The sequence below is a fragment of the Crotalus tigris genome, unplaced genomic scaffold (genome assembly GCF_016545835.1).
Source record: "Crotalus tigris isolate CLP2741 ecotype Arizona unplaced genomic scaffold, ASM1654583v1 scf7180000020990.9691751010:1144802, whole genome shotgun sequence".
Lineage (NCBI taxonomy): Eukaryota > Metazoa > Chordata > Lepidosauria > Squamata > Viperidae > Crotalus > Crotalus tigris.
This window is the reverse complement of record NW_024098300.1, coordinates 48,980-61,175: the sequence shown is the minus strand read 5'-3', so window position 1 is coordinate 61,175 and position 12,196 is coordinate 48,980. Positions and strand designations below refer to the sequence as shown.

The 12,196-nt window shown below is 44.4% G+C and overlaps 2 long non-coding RNA genes across 2 annotated transcripts; both read right to left on the bottom strand.

The window, feature by feature from the left end:
- Positions 1-313: 313 nt before the first annotated feature.
- On the bottom strand, positions 314-4,142 carry LOC120319876. Its single transcript, XR_005559852.1, has 5 exons — positions 3,736-4,142; positions 2,916-3,566; positions 1,951-2,737; positions 964-1,752; positions 314-765 (listed from the first exon to the last, which is right to left on the bottom strand). It is a non-coding gene; the product is annotated as an uncharacterized LOC120319876 (long non-coding RNA).
- A 165-nt stretch (positions 4,143-4,307) lies between these two features.
- LOC120319877 lies at positions 4,308-7,839 on the bottom strand. Its single transcript, XR_005559853.1, has 3 exons — positions 7,706-7,839; positions 4,823-5,861; positions 4,308-4,644 (listed from the first exon to the last, which is right to left on the bottom strand). It is a non-coding gene; the product is annotated as an uncharacterized LOC120319877 (long non-coding RNA).
- Positions 7,840-12,196: the final 4,357 nt, after the last annotated feature.

Sequence of the window (12,196 nt, the reverse complement as noted above, 5' to 3'; positions counted from 1 at the left end):
GCAGTCGCATCAGCCCCCCAGCCCTTGCCATTGGCCCGCCCCTCCCTCCCCAGGCGCAAGCAGTCGCATCAGCCCCCCAGCCCATCCCATTGGCCTGCCCTTCCCTCCCCAGGCGCAAGCAGTCGCATCAGCCCCCCAGCCCTTGCCATTGGCCCGCCCCTCCCTCCCCAGGCGCAAGCAGTCGCATCAGCCCCCCAGCCCTTGCCATTGGCCCGCCCCTCCCTCCCCAGGCGCAAGCAGTCGCATCAGCCCCCCAGCCCTTGCCATTGGCCCGCCCTTCCCTCACAAGATGCCCGCTGTTCCAGCAGCCACATCAGCCTTGATGTTTGTCTGTGCGCCCCCCCAGGTCACAGCATAAACTGCTCCTGCTCTGGCCTTGCTACTCCTCTTTTGTTTGAGTTGCGAGTCAAGCTGTCTTTGTGAAGATGCCCTTGTGATGCCCCTCCCTCCATTGTTCCAGAGAGACCATTCAGTGTGAGTGTCACACAGACGAAGCTCAGGGACTGAAAGACCTCTACAAATAAGTCATCACTATTATTTACACGATGGATGGGCATGTGGAATGCTTCTGTGTTCCCTTCCAAGTTGTAAGAACTACAGAATAGTATAAAATCTATCATCTAAAGGTGAGTTGTGATTGATTTGGTGAAGGGGCATTCTTGATGGAGATCATATTCATTCTTGCGTTCCATTCCTTCTTCTTCCATCAACGCCGCAGGCTGACAGCTGAGTCTTCTGGCTCCTAAGGTGGTGTAGTGTACACGCCTTTGAGATTAAAAAAAAAAAATCAAAGTTATATCAGCTGGCACTGGAGTTTTACTATTAAGAATATTAATATTACTATTAAGAATATTAATATTACCCTTACTTACCTAGGCATAAGGGACCATTAGTTAGTGGGAGACCATACACCTCCTTCCATATCCCAAACCTTTGAAGAATACAAGGCTCAGCTAAATTTACCTTACAGGGTAGGACGCCACATCACAGCCGAAGGTTAAAACAGTTAGGCTGGAGACATTTTCTTGCTCTCTTCTTTTCCTTCTTCCTCTGCCATGCCCAGCAAGTCTTGTCTCTTTCAAGGAACATTTGGCAACAGGCGTGCAATTGTTCCTCCCCTCAATCTCAGAGATTCAAAAATATTTCATAGATCAATAGCCACACCTAGCATTAAAAAGGACCATTGAGGGATTTCCTTTCTGGTTCTAAGAACCATCGCCAGGGCTAAAATTACACCAGGCAGAAAACTATAAAATCTATTATTAATCACTGGCCATACAATGGTCACTTAAAAGGGCCAATGAGGTTTCATTTCTGGTTCTAAGAACCATTGCCAGGGCTAGAGTTATGCCAGGTAGAAAACTATAAAATCTATTATCAATCACTGGCCACATACTGGTCATTTAAAGGGGCCAATGAGGTTTTCCTTCTGGTTCTAAGAACCATTGCCAGGGCTAGAATTACGCCAGGCAGAAAACTATAAAATCTATAATCCATCAACAGCCATACTTAGGATTAAATAGGGCCATTGAGGAGTTTTTTTTGGTTCTAATAACCATCGCCATGGCTAAATTTACAGCAGGCAAGAATGCTCTAAAATCTATCATCTAAAGGTGAGTTGTGATTGACTTGGTGAAGGGGCATTCTTGATGGAGATCATATTCATTCTTGGGTTCCATTCTTCCTTCTTCCATCAATGCCGCAGGCTGACAGCTGAGTCTTCTGTCTTCTAAGGTGGTGTAGAGTACATGCCTTTGAGATAAAAAAAAGACCTAACATTACTTCAGCTGCCATTGGAGTTTTACTTCTAAGAATGCACAGTACGTAGTGCTTACTATTACCTAAGTTGCAGGTGTTACTTACCTAGGAAGGACCATCCAGTAGTGAAAGATCATCCATCTCCCTCCATATCCTAAAACTTTGAAAAATACAAGTCCCAGCTAAACTTACCTCACAACGTAGGAGGCCACATCACAGCTGAAGGGCTTAAGCTGGAGACATTTTCATTTTCTTCTTTCTTCTTCATTCTTTTCCTTCTTCCTCTGCCCACGTCCCTTTCGAGGAACATTGGCAGTAGGCGTGCAATTGTTCCTCCCCTCAATCTCAGAGGTTCAAAAACTCTAACATCTTTTATAGATCAATGGCCCCACCTAGCATTAAAAAGGGCCACTGAGGGATTTCATTTCTGGTTCTAAGAATCATTGTCAGGGCTAAAATTACGCCAGGCAGAAAACTATAAAATCTATTATTAATCACTGGCCACACAATGGTCATTTAAAGGGGCCAATGAGGTTTTCTTTCTGGTTCTAAGAACCATTGCCATGGCTAAAATTACACCAGGCAGAAAATTATAAAATCTGTTACCAAGCACTGGCCACACCAGTCATTTAAAAGGGCCAATGAGGTTTTCCTTCTGGTTCTAAGAACCATTGCCATGGCTAGAATTACGCCAGGCAGAAAACTATAAAATCTATAATCCATCAACAGCCATGCCTAGGATTAAATAGGGCCATTGAGGAGGGTTTTTTTGGTTCTAATAACCATCGCCATGGCTAAATTTACAGCAGGCAAGAATGGTATAAAATCTAGCATCTAAAGGTGAGTTGTGATTGACTTGGTGAAGTAGCATTCTTGATGGAGATCATATTCATTCTTGCGTTCCATTCTTCCTTCTTCCATCAACGGCGCAGGCTGACGACTGAGTCTTCTGTCTTCTAAGGTGGTGTAGAATACATGCCTTTGAGATAAAAAATACCTAACATTACTTCAGCTGCCATTGGAGTTTTACTCCTAAGAATGCACAGTACGTAGTGCTTACTATTACCTCAGTTGCAGGTGTTACTCACCTAGGAAGGACCATCCACCTCCCTCCATATCCCAAAACTTTGAAGAATACAAGACTCGGCTAAACTTACCTCACAGTGTAGGAGGCCACATCACAGCCGAAGGGCTTGAGCTGGAGACATTTTCATGCTCTCTTCTATCTTCTTCTGCTTATGTTTCTTCCTCAGTCGTGCCTAGCAGGTCTTGTCTCTTTCGAGGATCTTTTGGCAGCAGGTGTGCGATCGTTCCTCCACTCAGTCTGCAAAGCTAGAAAACCCTAACCTCTTTTCTAGATCAACGGCCACAGCTAATATTAAAAATGGCCATTGAGGTTTTATTTCGGGTTCTAAAAACCATCTCTAGGGCAACAAAACAATACCGCAATCAAGGAACGGTCAAATAACCTAACAACAAATAGCGCAACAAAGAACCGCTAAGATGATTTTCAACAACACTGAAAGAAGCCACTCAAACATAACCTGACAGCAAGCCACACTCCCTTCTACTAGCACTGATGATGTTCCCTAGTTGGGTAATGAAAAATCTACGAGAAAACCACCAAGTTCAGAGAGCACCAAGGACGCCTCATTTCAACTTTGAGCCATAAATATTCTCCTTTATTGGTATTCCTCGCATTAAAAAGCATCATCATGTTTACTTTCAGTTATAAGAATTAAACCATCTGTCTTACTGTTGGTGTCTTCTTCTTCGTCTACAGGTCAGCTTGGATTCATGCCTTTGAACTAAAAAAATCAATGTTACTTCAGCAGCTACTGGAGTTTTACTCCTAAGAATGCACAATACAGTGCTTGCTACTACCCCAGACATAAGTGGTATATGTATCTAAACATAATGGGCCACCTCCCTCCATATCCTAAAACTTTGAAGAATACAAGACTCGGCTAAACTTACCTCACAGTGTAGGATGCCACATCACAGGGATTGTGCTGTGGGACATTTTCATGCTCTCTTCTTTATTCTTTTGCTTTTTCTCCTTCTGCCATGCCCAGCAAGTTTTGACTCTTTCGAGGAACATTGGCAGCAGGTGTGCAATTGTTCCTCCCCTCAATCTCAGAGATTCAAAAACTCTAACATCTTTTATAGATCAATGGCCCCACCTAGCATTAAATAGGGCCGTTGAGGGATTTCCTTTCTGGTTCTAAGAACCATTGCCAGGGCTAGAGTTATGCCAGGCAGAAAATTATAAAATCTATTAATCAATCACTGGCCACACAATGGTCATTTAAAGGAGCCAATGAGGTTTTATTTCTGGTTCTAAGAACCATCGCCAGGGCTAAAATTACGCCAGGCAGAAAACTATAAAATCTATTATTAATCACTGGCCCCATACTGGTCATTTAAAAGGGCCAATGAGGTTTTCTTTCTGGTTCTAAGAACCATCGCCAGGGCTAAAATTACACCAGGCAGAAAATTATAAAATCTGTTACCAAGCACTGGCCACACCAGTCATTTAAAAGGGCCAATGAGGTTTTCCTTCTGGTTCTAAGAACCATTGCCATGGCTAGAATTACGCCAGGCAGAAAACTATAAAATCTATAATCCATCAACAGCCATGCCTAGGATTAAATAGGGCCATTGAGGAGGGTTTTTTTGGTTCTAATAACCATCGCCATGGCTAAATTTACAGCAGGCAAGAATGGTATAAAATCTAGCATCTAAAGGTGAGTTTTGATTGACTTGGTGAAGTAGCATTCTTGATGGAGATCATATTCATTCTTGCGTTCCATTCTTCCTTCTTCCATCAACGGCGCAGGCTGACGACTGAGACTTCTGTCTTCTAAGGTGGTGTAGAATACATGCCTTTGAGATAACCAAAACCTAACATTACTTCAGCTGCCATTGAAGTTTTACTCCTAAGAATGCACAGTACGTAGTGCTTACTATTACCTCAGTTGCAGGTGTTACTCACCTAGGAAGGACCATCCACCTCCCTCCATATCACAAAACTTTGAAGAATACAAGACTCAGCTAAACTTACCTCACAGCGTAGGAGACCACATCACAGCCGAAGGGCTTGAGCTGGAGACATTTTCATGCTTTCTTCTTTCTTCTTTTGCTTTTGTTTCTTCCTCAGTCGTGGCCAGCAAGTGTTGTCTCTTTCGAGGAACTTTTAGCAGCAGGTGTGCGATTCTTCCTCCGCTCAGTCTGCAAAGCTAGAAAACCCTAACCTCAACGGCCACAGCTAATATTAAAAATGGCCGTTGAAGTTTTATTTCAGGTTCTAAAAGCCATCGCCATGGCAAGAAAACAACACCGCAATCAAGGAACGGTCAAGCTAACAACAAATAGCACAACAAAGGACCTCCAAGACCATTTTAAACAACACTGAAAGAAGCTACTCGAACATAACCTGACAGCAAACCACACTCCCTTCTACTAGCACTGATGATGTTCCCTAGTTTGCTAATGAAACGTCTACAAGAAAACCACCAAGCTCAGAGACCACCAAGGACGCCTTATTTCTAGTGTGAGGCGATTGCAAAGGATTGCCTTCCAGTTTGAGTCTCACTGAGGGGGTCCTCAGGCATTGGAGGAGTGGACCCTGTTCACTCTACCAGTGTGATTCGCCCTCAGTGCGTGCTCAGGGACTGAAAGGGTCACCCAGCCCCACCCCAGAGAGGACTTCCAGTGTGAGTCCCCCACAGTGTTTGCTCAGGGATTCAATGAGACAGGTAGCAGTTTGCTTCCCCGGCTCATTCAGTGTGAGTGTCACAGAGTGGAAGCTCAGGGACTGAAAGACCTCCACCAGGGGGGGGCATCACCAAAATCGCCATGTCTGTGGGTATGTGGGATGCTCGTAGGACCCTGTCTAATTCTAAGAACCGCAGCTAATAGCTAAAATTGGGACAGCTCAATTTTTTTTTTTACCATTGATACTTTGTAAACAATTTTTACAGGAATAAACATGTTGCAAACAGTATCTGCCAGGCTTCCACACTTTCATGATATACTGGAGAATGAATTAAACCACCTGTCTTACTGTTGGTGTCTTCTTCTTCGTCTATATGGATTCATGCCTTTGAAATTAAAAAAAAATCAACATCACCAAATGACCAGCTTATGTTCAGAGACTAGAAAAGCAATCAATCAAAAGGGGATTTTTGTGTTTTATCCTACAAGTGAAAGAAAACAATATACAATGAATTGGAACATTATCCCCTTGAGAATTCTTCAGACCATGCAACTAGTCATCGTTTATATGTTTTGCTTCATTTAAGGACTTGAGCCTTGACTAAAATTTCCTCAGGTCCCAAGAGTTGACTTGGGAGAAAATAAGGGCAACTCCAGATACTGAAGCAATTTCCTAAGAGTTAAGCCAGGTCCTGGGCCTGAAGTAATTTTAGTTAACTTTCACCTCTACTTATTTGAAATACTTTTTAGCCTGCAAGGACATGGCTAAGATTACCTCACTTTACCCCCAAGCTAATTTTAACTCTTATTCCCTGTGGTGGTTTGGGTCCCTTTTAAAAGGACAAAATAATAATAAAGTTGGAAGGAACCTTGGAGGTCATCTAGTCCAACCCCCTGCTCAGGCAGGAAACCCTATAGCATTTCAGACAAATGGCTGTCCAGGCTGAGATTATCTCAGGTTCTACCAATATTTTACTCTAAGAACCCGAGCCTTGGCTAAAATTACCCTCCAGAATTGACTTTATTTCAAGAAAATAAGTCCAATTCCCTGACTTTAAATAATTTTAGTTAACTTTTTTATTTAGTTACTTGAAGTAGCTAGTCCTCTACATATTTTGCTTCTTTTAAGGACTTGAGCCCACTAAAGTTACTTCAGGTCCCAAGAAATCACTTTATTTCTGAGAGCAAGGTCAGCTCCTGAGTAATTTTATCTTTACCTTTAAAACTATTTTTAATTCTGACTTGCTTATGGTGGTTTGGTCCTTCTAAAAGGACATGGCTGAGATTACTACAGATTCCACCAATATTTTAAAATGTGTGCCTTGGCTAAAATTACCTCAATAATTCTTCAAGAGCTGACTTTATTTCAAAAAAGTAAGGTCAACTCCAGGACCTGAAGTAATTTTAGTTAACTTTTTGCCTTTAGTTACTTGAAGCCACTAATCCTCTACATGTTTTACTTCTTTTAAAGATTTGAGCCTTGACCAAAACTTCCTCAGGTCCCAAGAGCTGACTATTCAAGAAAGGGCAACTCCAGGGACTGAAGTCATTTTGCCTTTAAGCTAATTTTAATGCTTGTTCACCTGTGGTAGTTTAGCCCTTTTAACTACACCTGGCTAAAATTGCCTCAGCTTACTGCAAGGACATGGATAGGATTACCTCAGACTTTACTCCAAAGCTAATTTTAACTCTTATTCACCTGTGGTGGTTTGGTCCTTTTTAAAAGGACATGGCTGAGATTACTTCAGGTTCCACCAAAATTTTATTCTAAGAACTTGAAGTCCTGGCTAAAATTCCCTCAGGCCCCAAAAATTTACTTTATTCCTGAGAGGAAGGTCTGCTCCTGAGGCAATTTTATCTTTAAAGCTAATTTTAACTCTTATTCACCTGTGGTGGTTGGTCCTTTTTAAAAAGGACATGGCTGAAATTACCTCAAATTTTAAGAGCTTGAGCTTCGACTAGAATTAGTTCAAGAAACAGCGGTTTGCGTTATTCCCCGAGAGAAAGACAGAGATAAGTATCTTTAGTCACCTGTGGTACTGGCGTCCTTTAAATAAAACACCGTTATTACCTCAGCCACCCCTGGCGTTTTACTTCTAAGAATACACGCCGCGCTTAAAATTACCACAGGTGCTATCCGGACTCCCCGAGACCAATAAGCTATTAATTAGCTAAAGAACTCGCGCTCCCCTCCGTATCTTACAACTAGAAAAGTCTCCGCTAGAATTACCTCAAAAGCTCAAAAGGCCCTGCCCGGCCTCGAGCTCGAGGGCTTGGGCCGCGGGAGCACCGGAGAGAGACATTTTTGCCCCCCGGCGCCCCGCAGCATCGTCCCTTTCGGGGTCCGAGAGACGCGGTAGCGGCGTCTGCTGCCTCCGCAGCGCGCTCGCTTTGCTTTTTTGCACTCAGCCTGAGGAGCCTGCCGATTTTTTAAATGTCCCCGCCTCTCGGCGAGGGGACAGACCGCTGAGCCAATCCGAGAGACGCGTTTTCGGAGCAGCCAATCACGGGCGAGATGGGCGTGCAGAAAAAAAAGCCCGCGAGTCGGTCCGAAGGGCTGGGCGGGAAAGGCGCGTGCTCCTGCGCGTGCAGACACAGGTGTAATCGGTCGGCTCTCCCCTGCTGGCGGAGCGGTTGCCATGGAAACGGGCCCGGAGCGCGGGAAGGCTCATCACGGCCAGGTGGGTCTCGGCCGCACAGGTGAAGGCGATTAGGCGGCTGCGACGCCGGGTGTGAAATGCCTTGTCCTCAAAGCTTCGCCCCACCCGGGGACCCTTCGCCCTCTCGGTGACCCTTGGACTACAAACCCCATCCGTCAGGCAGCCAGCGGGTCTCCCCTTTTGCATGAGAGGCCGGAATAGGGTTGGAGGTTGCCTTCCCCCCCCCCCCCGCTGCAAAAGCTGTTTTTAAAATATCCCCACCATTAAGAAGAGACTAGACAGCCATTTGCCTGAAATGGTATATAGGGTTTCCTGCCTGAGCAGGGGGTTGGACTAGATGGCCTCCAAGGTCCCTTTCAACATTATTATTATTATGTATTATTACAATTAACCAGTGGAACAACCTGCCTCCAGAAGCGGTGAATGCTCCAACACTGGAAGTTTTTAAGAAGAGGCTGGATGGCCATTTGCCCAAAATGGTATAGGGTTTCCTGCCTGAGCAGGGGGTTGGACTAGATGACCTCCAAGGTCCCTTCCAACTTTTATTATTTTTGCAACAGTGCTTTTTAGAATTGAGAGATCCAGAGGGTGACTTCTACTGAGGAATGTTTTGGATTGCAAGTCCCATCAGCCACCTCCTGGGTGGGTGGGTGGGGTTGTTGATAGGGATGGTCCTTTCTTGCAACAACTTTTTTTTTTTTTTTGCTCATGTTGAGCAGGTTCCCCCTTGCTTAAAATGCTTAGTTTTTACAAAACAAAATCTGAAAATGTAATACATACAAAACAAAATAATAAAAATAAAATTATGGTTATATGTACAGTACAGGAGATACTTTGGACTACAAGTCCTATTAGCCGGCCTTGGGCGGGGGTTGATGGGGACTGCCTCTCTTGCAACAGATTGCCCTTCTGGTTGATGGGTCGTCCCCTCCACTTAAAATTCAAAGCTTTTTTTCTGTTTTTTGTTTGCATCTTCTCCACCCTGTCACAATCTTACCAGGCAGCCCTTGGTTTTATTTTGAATGTTATTTTTTTCAGTCTTTTTTTTTAAGAAAAAAAAAAAATCCAGGACTGGTTGCTATGCTTTGCTTTGCAAGGATTCTGCTAAAATGTTATAAAAAGAGTTTCTGATACATAGTGTCTTGCCCAGTGAAAGACATTGACTCAAATTTGAAACTATTTCTTCCTTTTTCTATTATTGGGACTCTTCCCTTTCCCTCAGTTAAATGTTTGTTTTCCAAAGAAGTCCATTTATACCCCTATCATAAGGATTTTGATAACTTGTAATAAGACCCCTCTCAACATTTTCCATCATGTTGCGCCATATACTATACCCTGAATAGTACCTTTGCATGCTTTGGGGTAAAAAGTGAACAAAATCAGAGTCCCCAAAAGGATGAGTTATGAGTGAGATAGGCAAAAATACGTGGCCAGGCAGGAGAGGCCTGGTCCAGCTCAATTCAAAATTTTTTTAAGAGCCGCAAGAGATGCAGAGGTGAAAAAAACACAACCCCATAAACCAGGAATTAAAATGGGTAGTTTCAGAGAGCGCCAGTTTAAATGTACAGGCAGTCCTCAAGTTACGGCTACAACTGAGCCAATTTCTGTTGCTAAGTGAGATATTTGTTCAGTGAGTTTTGCCCCAGTGTACAAGTTTTTTTGCCCCGTTAACTGAATCACCGCAGCTGTTAAGTTAGTAAGTTCACTGAGTGGTTTTTTTTGCAGACGTTTCATGACCCAACATCATCAGTGCTAGAAGGGAGGGGGTTTGTGGAGAGGAGGAGAGGATGGGGGTGGACATGGAGGAGGACGACTGTGGGGTCTTTGTTGCTCTCTGAGCTTGGTTATTTTCTTGCGGACGTTTCACGGCCCAATTAGGTAACATCATCAGTGCTAGAAGGGAGTTGGGTTTGTTTCTGATTATATACAAAGAATTTGCCCTGTAAATGTTGATGGGAGGGATCTTTCAATGGCTCCCCGAATACGCTGTTGTTTACCGCTAGCTAGTTTGTCTGAATGGATAGTTCCTTAACTGGGGTGTTTATTTGATTATTGGTCTACTGTCAATTTTGATCACTCAAGGAATTATCAAGGCAGACAAACAAGCCGACAGTAAACCATAGCCTAATCGAGGAACCCCAAAAGATCCCTCCCACCAACATTTACAGAGCAAACTCTTTGTATATAAACAGAAACAATCCCCACTCCCTTATAGCACTGATGATGTTACCTAGTTGGGTCACGAAATGTCTGCAAGGAACCCAGACATTTCAATACAGGTAATCCTTGACTTACGACCAGTTGGTTAATGACCATTCAAAGTTACCAATCTCTCCAGGGAAACTTATGACCTGGATTTGGAGTTTCCCCCCCACACACACACCCCTGCCCCCTGCAGTCAAGTGATTGCATTTTGGGTGCTCAGAAACTAGCCGGTATTTGCAGCCATGTGCAGTGTCCCATGGTCACGTGACTGCAATTTAAAATGTTCTTCTTCTTTCCCAGTCACCAGTGTTTACTTTCCGTTTCCAGCAGAAATCGCCCACGGCGGATAATAGTTTCACTTAACAACTGTGGCGTTCGTTTTAAGGACTGCTGCACAAAAAGGCAGCAAAACCGGACACGGTCACATGGTGACCTGCTTAATGACCAGGACAAGTTACAATCTAAATTCCAGGTTCAGTTACAGTCGTAAGTTGAGGACTACATGCCGTTAAGCTGCCAGTATAAGCCAGCTTCTGCCGTTATTCCCTGCCCTCGACAAAGCCCGCCCTTCACCAATCCAACGAGGGCGCCTTTGACCCCTTAGAGAAGCCTTTCTCAATCTCAGCAATTTAAAGGTTTGTGGACTTCAACTCCCAGAATTCCTCAGGCAGCACTCTGGGAGTTGAAGTCCGTGCATCTTAAAGAGGCCCGAGATTGATAAACCCCAAGTTAGGTCTATGTAAGTCAATACAGGTAAGTCCTTAACTTACAACATTCATTTAGTGACCATTTAAAGTTACAACAGCACTGAGAAAAGTGACCAATGATCGGTTTTTTTACACGGTATGACCATTGAAGCAACCCCCCCCCCATGGTTACGTGATCAAAATTAGGACACTTTAATTCATATTTAGGATGGCTGCAGCATCCCGGGTCCTGTGATCCACTTTGGCGAACTTCTGACGAGCGAGATCAAATGGGGAGGCCAGATTTGCTTCATGACCGTTGTTACCAACTTCACAGCTGCAGTGAATCTGTTAACAACTGTGGCAAGACAGGTCATAAAATGAGGCAAAACTCACTGCTTAACAAGAGTCTCGCTTAGTAACTGAAATTGCTCAATTGTGCTCATAAGTCGAAGGACTACCTGCACACAATAACACATCGATACATCTCCATTTTGGAGGTAAAAGGACCCCCCCCCCATCCTGGCTACAAACACGGAGCATTTTTTAAGCAACACTAACTCCACTTTTGGTTTTCATTAGTTTTCTGCCGTTCCCCCAAAGACCCAGCCTTCTGCAACCTCTCCCACCCCCCCAAGAGCCCCTTCCTCAAAGGCCTTCTCCCGAATCCCGCCAAGAAGCAACAGGAGGTGCCCCCCCCCCAAAAGAGAATCGGTTGGTTTCTCAGTTGTTTTGTTTTAAACATAAACACCCATATGAATTTATTCAATCCATCGTCCTTCTCGGGAATGCAGTGATGAGAAACGGTATCGTTGGCATGGGTGGCATCAGCTCTCTTTTTTTATATATGACACGGAGACACACAAAAACTTGGCAGGAAACGAACTCCGGAAAACGACCGAACGTCTGAATGACCCGCATGATGGAGATGGCGCTCACAATGATTGGTTACTGGCCGGGAGGATTTGCGTTCAAACACAGAAATCTACAGCGGGGTTTGGGTGGGTGGGTGGGTGGGAGGGGGGTGAGGTGAGGTCTCTCTCGCAACAGATACAACATGTCACACTTCACTTCCACATTTCAAGGGGTCTCCTCGTGGCTCTGGCTGACTGACCCCTCTCCTCCCCCCACCTCCTGCCTGTCTCCCCCCCCCCCCAGCAGTTTTCCTGG